Genomic DNA, 7,983 nt, shown 5'->3' with positions numbered 1-7,983 from the left:
CATAAATCTTTTCTGGTCTGTTGTAGAGATTTTTTGTGTGCAGTAAATCATGTTTTTGTGTGTATTTTTAGACCTTTGCTGATGTTTTCTTATTGCACTTTTAATGTCGTACAAGCCAATATGCCTCAGGAACCCTGTGCAAACCAGTCTCCTTCAGATAGTAAATTTAGTTGGAACACAGCAGTTTATCTTTAAGAGTACTATGGCTTCTTATTATAATTCAATCAAAAACATTAAGTGATTTGGTTAATTTAAGTTAATAATGCAGTGAAAAGCAGTCAGATGTGTGAACTATAGGCCTAAAGATGATCCCACTGGAACTCAAATATACTACTGAGCATTTTGTCTTGTCTTTGGTTTCTGTCTTGAATCATGGACATCAGGCCGCTCTAGTTTGGACTGAAGGTGTTAGTTTTATTATATATTAGGCAAATAACTCAGCAAATCATGCAATAAAGGCCTATAAGAACTACTAAGTTTACACATTATTAATTTGGGAAATACTGACTTCAGAAAGCGTGGATGTAGTAGATAAAGAATTTCACACAGATTTTAAACACAATTTCTCATGTTTCTCCCATGATGTGTATTAAACTGGGTCCTATTAACACTAATAAAAGCATTCAGCAAATAATACACAGGCCTATTTAATTTAAGAAATACAAAATGATATTTGTGACCTATATCTGTTTTATTCATTCAGAAATTTTAATTATGAATATTATTTGCATATAAAAACTGTCTTATTGTTCTTATAATATGTGTGAAATAGACTTCAGGCTGTGGACATGAAGCAGGCCTCAATCAAACATAAAATACATCCGGCCTATTATCTTTTCTCTCTGCACAATTAAACTCCTTTTCACTTACAGTTTGTTCATTTTAAACATTGTTCCGAGTCTAAATCAGACTTTAACTTTCCATAGAGCGCCCGAGCGTCATGTCCAGTTTGAAGAGTGATTTTGAGGTCTGTTTCTGTCTTTGGTTATCTAGCTGTATGAGTCTAATAACTGTCATAAAGCTAGATAACCGAATGTAGAAATGACTTCAGCTGTGGCCTCGTGTGCAAAACACTTTTCAACGATGTAAAGGTAAGACTGTTTTTAACTATATTTAAAAGAAATGGAATATAATATAATAATCATCTCCACTGTTTATAGTTTTTACAATAATAATATTTTTGTTCCTCAAATTAAATTAGACAGGCCTATCTATTACAGCATTATTGTCTTTACGATTGCAGATAATGTTCTGGAGTGGGCAAAATTCTTGAGACTCAAAGTTAGAAAAACACTTGGTGCTCTTATTTAAAATGGGGGTGAATCCTGGACCCTTTGGGACACATTGTGTCTTGCTTCAATAAGAAGGGCATGGTCATCCTGTGGACAAGAGCTGAACTGTTCAGCTTGGTCCTTAAGAGCTGTGCAGTGACCACTCTTCTCCTGGAGCACGCCTCAAAAGCCTAAAGAGCACCAAAGTGAGATGAGTTTTCTTTCACTCTGCTAACTACTTACTGCAGCAGAGCTCGCTGTCAAACCAGGCTAATTGCTTCGTTTCACAGGGACGTATTGGAAATGTGAAAAGGCTGAAATCCTATTTTTATTCCTATATAGGAAGCATAAGAATGAGTGGTGTTCAATAGAAGATTGCATTGTTGTACTGTACAAAATAACCCAAACTTTGCATTTACTGTCAATGGTTTCTCAACTTATTTTACAGGCTTGACACATCAAGTTTAGGAGAAAGCATGAAGCGATTGTAGCCGCCATTTCTCTTTCCCTCCTCCTCTAATGCCATCTGCTGTGCCAACATCGTGTGCCAAGAGACAGACAAAGACCTTACCAACGTTTGAGTTTGGGCGCGCTCAGGAGCCATCTTGGGAGATTCAGCTGCGATATCTAAAATGGCTGGACTGGCATATAAGGTGAGCTGCATCCTGGGCTCCGCTGGGTACCAGAGGTAGAGGTGTTGGTCGGTCAGCAGGGGGCAGGGGTAGGAGCAGAGGAAGAAGAATGAAGAGAGAAGACTTCCCCATTTCCTTCACAGTTATACATGGCCTCTCCCTCGTCCCTTCTATCTTCTGCTCCTGCTAATTAGCAGTTAAAGGCTGATGTGAGAGGGTGCTGCAGAGGGGGCTGGGAGCAAACAAAATTAATGAGCTGGCACCAGTTGAAGGAAAGCTGCCATCCTCTCTTGTCATGATGCTTCTTTACTGCTGCACTAGGAGCAGGTGTAAATCCTCTTCCTCCTGATTCAGTTTGGAGATTCATTTATATATAAACTAGTCTATATGTTTCCTTTTAAAAATTGTATCCATTTGTTCACCTATAATAGTTTGTGAGATCTAACATGAATCAAAAATGCTCAGTAGCCCCAAAGTGGCAACATTTTACCTGCAGCGTTTAGTTGTGACACGTTTCAACTACATAACTGTAAGGAACAGCTGTAACTACAGAGACACATTTTAACCAGTTGAAATAGTTGAACTTAGACCTCCCGCATCATATCTGTTCATGTGTGAGTATGTTTGTTGTGATGGTGTAAGGCCTGTACCCCCTACTGCTCCGGCAGCACCCTGATGCAGAGACAGAGCCACGTGAGCGTGTGTGTCCAGGCCGCCATGTGCAGCTGCAGCGCTTGTGTGTTAATGAACAGCACGGTGCATTTTCACATTATCATTCAGCCCCACTCGCCCTCACTCTCTCCCATCAATAGCTATTTAGTCTCCTCCCTCCTCCCTACAGCCTCGCTAAAAAGCCTGCTTTCCCACCATTGTGGGAGCTGGTGCTGTAGCGGGCCCGGGTTGGGGGCAGGGTGGGAAAGACCTTCCAGACTAGACATGAGCAGATGCCTGAGACATTAGACTGTGGTGCGGAGCACCGAGGTCGGGTGAGCCCCAGTTTTAATGTGTATGCATGTTTGATATGTGTTTGGCGAGGGGGCTGCGTTTGAGGCTGAAGTGCCACCTGACTGTGTGTGCAGCCCTCGGCACGTCTGAGGGGCACGGATGTGCAAAGTCCAGGACTTTGAGTGGCATTAGAGATGCATTCATGTGCATGGAGAATGATGCAGGGAAATGATATTGAGATAAAATATGTATTTTGTATTATTCTATGTATTATGTCACAGGCCTACTGTGCATGTTCATGAGCAGACCTCGTGACTGTTTTACATGATGTGGTACCAAGTACATGTGAATGACTCAGCTGTGGAGATGGGTGTGCCTAACAAGCTGAATAATGTAACCTGTGTGAAGAATGATATTTAATGAGGCCCGTACTGTACGCTGCCGTGGACACATTTGTAAGGCATGTGCAGCTCACACGTCCAAAGATTATTCACTCTCTTTATTCATATAAAGGAGCTCAGCTGTCTCCATAATTGCATTTGCACTGTTCATGTGTGATATACAGTGCATCGCTGCAGGCAGCTCTGACACTAAAGAGAAAGCAAGGTGAAGGGAGACATTGTTCTGCGCTGTCTCAATTTTAAGTCAGGCGAAAATTCTCAAATAAATACATAAATAATCAAACAAATGTATAAATAAATATATCATGCATAATTGCTCATCTCATCTTGATTTCTGCTGTTGGATCTAGTGCTTGAGCTGAGCGTCCTAAGCACATATTCCTTTCACAATATTTACAGCAGATGTCTCGTAGCAAAAACAAAGGAGTGACTGTTCCTTCTGTAATAACAGATTACAGAAGGATACTGGGGTGATTTTACCTCAAAAGGTTAGCTGCTTAGTCTGTCCATAATCTGCTCTGAAACAAACACTGATCAATCAAGACCGTCTGAGACCAGTGGACAGTGAGGTCAGGGGCCGTCTTAAACCCCCTCCCCTCCTCATTCACTTGTCCACTGAAGTTTGACATACAAAACATACAGTATTTCCAACAAAGAGCACGCGTGAACGTAGAGGATTACATTTCCTTACCTTCCTGTGTCCCCTGGTTATTCATTATTTAGCGTGGCATGGATTGATTCTGCCGTGTGGACTGAAATTACATTGTGTGACTCAATGAAGTGAGTGTGGGCCATATACTTGCTTTCTATTCTATAAGGGGGCCCGGTTGTGATAAAATGTTAATACATAGCATAGCATAGCTCCTTGGTTACCTCTTTGGATTCTCCTCACAAATGTGGACACTCTTCATGTTTTAACAGCTGTGCTATAGAAAACCCAACTCCAGTCTTGAATCTGGTCCAAATGTGGGTCAAGCTCGGCTCACCAGTCGTCTCTAATGCAACTTTGGCTGAGACTAATCTAGCCCCAAGCCTGATGTTAAGTATCTTAGAGGAAGATGGAGAGAAGTTTCTACATATAGGCTTTACAGATTAGGTTTTGGGCGGTGGCGTGGTCGTGTAGGGGTTCAGGTTAATACAGTTTATAGCCTTTGTAATCATGCCAGGAGAGAAAGGGGTTATGAGGTGGTGAGATGAAGGGAGATGGTTTAGTTAGACCTCATTGTTTTTTTGTTTGTTTTCTGCTCACAAAGGCTGAAAGTTAAAACACAATTTAGATTTATGGATAGCTCAAGATGGCAGCTTCATGTTGTTCGCTATAGTTTTTTGGATAAACGTCTGAAAAATCATTACCTAACTTTAACTTTTACATTTTTTTCCCTATTTTTGTTGCCTAAATTTCAGTTTTTGAAATTCTGAGCTGTAGAATTATTAAGTCCATTTGTTAGCTCCAGTTTTTAAATATTATATTGAGTTGTTGGTTCCGTAAAAGATGTACTTACCCATATATTGAGCATGGAAATGTATTTTATTTGGCAAAACATATGGCAAATTCATCTGTTGCAGTCACATTCATGATTATATTGTTAAAAAATCCAAGTATTCCTTCCCACAAAACACCAAAACGCACAAACTATTGTATCTGGCACAAACTTCCAAACATATTCTTCGCTCCAAGTTTGTTTTGTTCCTCCAGACACTTCACTATTATCACTCCATCACTGTCAGACCCAAAGTCAGGTTCAAGTTCACGGGTGCACCACCGCGTCTGCAGCTCCAGACCAGAAGAGTGATGTGGCGTTGGGGGGGGGGATGGGGGGGTTGCACGGCCTTTGACCCCTGTTTAGGTTGCTATGGGAGAGAGGCCGGCCCGCTCAGTAATGTACCAGTGAAAAGGCTGAACTGTCAGAGCTGTCCAGCCGTCAGCCCACACAGTCCAGACCCTCGCACGTACAGGAATGCGTCTGCCAAAAAGTTCTACAAAAGTCTTATAATCGCGCGGCTCGTTAAAGGTCATTGCTATAAGCTTTTAAAACTTGTAAAATACGACGACAATTACACGCTTTATGTACATATGTAAACGCTGGATAGATGCTAGTATTCAAAAAAGGGGAAGAAAAAAAAAATTTAGGAGATGTAAAGTAAAACTATACAATCATTTCATGCCGTATACTTATTTTCAATGTGTGAATGTGTTGCGCTGAACCTAGCATAGAATAAAACATATAAAAATACAGCTTTGTAGTGAAATAAATGGGTTAGCCACAGGGAGTCCCATTATTTAGGGTTGTCCCAGACGTTATGATGTATGCGAACAACTGCAGACAAATCATTATGAAAATGGCTGCACTAATTGGAGGCAGATGATTCGCTTTGGCTGGCCCAGAAAAGTAAAAAAGAAATCGTATATAATTCCATTTAAAATACTGTTTACCATGACAAGGTAGCATCATTTTATACATGTTAATAGAAATGCCGTTATAATTATTACCTAAATTTCAAATGAATGGCCTGTTATTTAAAGCCTGTTTTTTTGGTTGACATATATATAGGCAAGGAAAGTTTATTTTTACAGCGTGAATTGTACACAAACTAATTCAAAGTGCTTTACAGAATAAGAAAGATATTAAATTCACAATGCAAACAAGTCAAAAACATAAATAATCATCATAAAATTAACATTAAAAGAGTGCGGATGTATTATTTTTAGTAGAGGCAAAATAAGTTCAAACAAATGTATTGAAAAATCTGTATAAATTTCACTTGGAACTTGATTCTCCGTGGCTTACTGGTCTCTCACTGGTCTCTTGTTTATTGCTCGGTGTTTTGCGCCACACAGTATCTGCTGAGTTATGTAAATATAAACATATTTCAAGCATGAATCTGATCATTTTCCAATAGTCAGTGTCTACGATGGTTGGGTGACCATGTGTCAGAGTGAGCACGCAAATCCACTGATTGTGAAATGTGCATGTTTCCGCCCCCCCCCTCCTCTAACTGTGAGCGAGTGTGGCCTCATTTACGGATGCATTCATTCAGGGGAGGGGGCTGCTGAATAATAGAGCCTGTATTTGCATACGCTGCATGCAGTCTGCAGAGAGGGAGCAGTCCAAAAAAAAAAAAAAGATATCAGATGTGGACAAAGAGAAGGAGGACAAATCCTTCATTGTGGGCCTGGTTGCAGAAAAGGCTCGTCTGAAATGGGGAGTGGGTGAAAATTGACAGAGAAAGAGTTGGGGTTGGTTCCCTGTGGGGATAAAAGCCGTAACATCCCTCTATGCATACAGGCAGAAAATGGGAGAGAAGAAGAGCACGCAGAGCACAGAGGCCTACTTTAAAAGCCCCACAAATTTACACAAACAGTTTAAGATAAAGTACATCATCACCAAAAACACACAAAGCAGACGGGCTAAATAAATAAACAGAAATGTGACGGAAACGATCATCTATTTTTCACCGGGCTTTAAAATTCAGATCTGTTGTGTTTTATGTTTTAATAATTTCTTTAGGTTTCTTTATGTTGAACTAATTTTTAATTTTTTTTTTCCTTTTCTTTCAGGAAAATATTACTCAAAGAAAACAGGAAGGCTTACTCAAAGGACACAGTGAATACGCTCATGAAGAAGTTCAAGTTTGGCCGTGAACATAGACTGTATAAAGAACGTTTATATTCAGTCTATGGCCACAAAGGAAACGATGAGGAATTCTGTTGTATGATGTAATTGTGATAAACCCGGTTAGAGAGCCGTTTTAAAATATCCTTTTGACTTGTTTGTTCTGTAAAATGTTTAGACCCACATTTTATACTTGGATGTACCTATTTATTGTATCATTTGACCCAGAAAAGCTTAATGTATCACCTAAAAATCTTTATAATTTCTCTTCAGTGAAATGAGTGATGCTCTGCGAAAAAGCTCAAATGGAACTATACTCAAACGACTGAACAATGCTGCTGTATCCTATTCATTTTGTCAATGGACTGCAACAAATAAAATGCTTTAAATTCATGTAAACGGTGTGTGATCAAAAGTTATACTGTCTGGAAAATGTAAAAAGATTAGAGAATGTGAGGCCGAGGGATGGAGGCTGAGTGACCCGCATTAAGATTTAATTATGAGCAGACAGACAGAGGGACGTGTGTTGAATGTGTGTGATCAGAATAAAGTTCAGCAGCCACAGGCCTCACCAGCAGACCCCATAAAATCTATAATTGATAAAGACATTTGGAATATTTTTGAAGGTTTTGCTATAAATTGTCAGATGGTGAGGAAGCCTGAGACTATAGGCCTAATGAGAACAGTGGATCATATTTTATTCACAGTGAAATATATAAAAAATAAATAAATAAATAAATATTCGCAGAAAAGTGAAAAATATTATGCAAATTCAGAGGATAGTTGTAATTATTAACAGTGAGAAAAACTTATAATTTAATGTCAGTAAAGCATCTGGAGCTGGACTTATCTCAGTGTCCAGTTTTTGCGCGTCCGCAGTCAAACAACAGATGCACACGCGTGGGGTCAGAAGCGGATTAGTGTCTGTCCTCGGGCGAAAATCTGATGAAAACAAGTCATAAGTGAGGCGAGTAAAACTTGTGCCAGTGACAGATATTCTGCAGATAAATTACAACGCTGATCCAGCCATGTTTTGGCCTGTACGTGCAATTAGTCCTGGTGCGTAAAAGTTAGGCCTCCGTGCGCAATGGCAACTTTACGCACGAACTGAACCCGCCTC

At 39.9% G+C, this 7,983-nt stretch overlaps 1 long non-coding RNA gene across 1 annotated transcript; it reads left to right on the top strand.

Annotated features, from left to right (window-relative positions):
* Window positions 1-1,048: 1,048 nt before the first annotated feature.
* LOC129456314 (uncharacterized) lies at window positions 1,049-7,087 on the top strand. The gene is made up of 3 exons (XR_008648713.1): window positions 1,049-1,091; window positions 1,720-1,924; window positions 6,809-7,087. It is a non-coding gene; the product is annotated as an uncharacterized LOC129456314 (long non-coding RNA).
* Window positions 7,088-7,983: the final 896 nt, after the last annotated feature.

The sequence above is a fragment of the Periophthalmus magnuspinnatus genome, chromosome 6, assembly GCF_009829125.3.
Source record: "Periophthalmus magnuspinnatus isolate fPerMag1 chromosome 6, fPerMag1.2.pri, whole genome shotgun sequence".
NCBI classification, from domain to species: domain Eukaryota; kingdom Metazoa; phylum Chordata; class Actinopteri; order Gobiiformes; family Gobiidae; genus Periophthalmus; species Periophthalmus magnuspinnatus.
The sequence above is the reverse complement of the archived record's forward strand: the minus strand, read 5'-3'. Positions and strand labels throughout refer to the sequence as shown.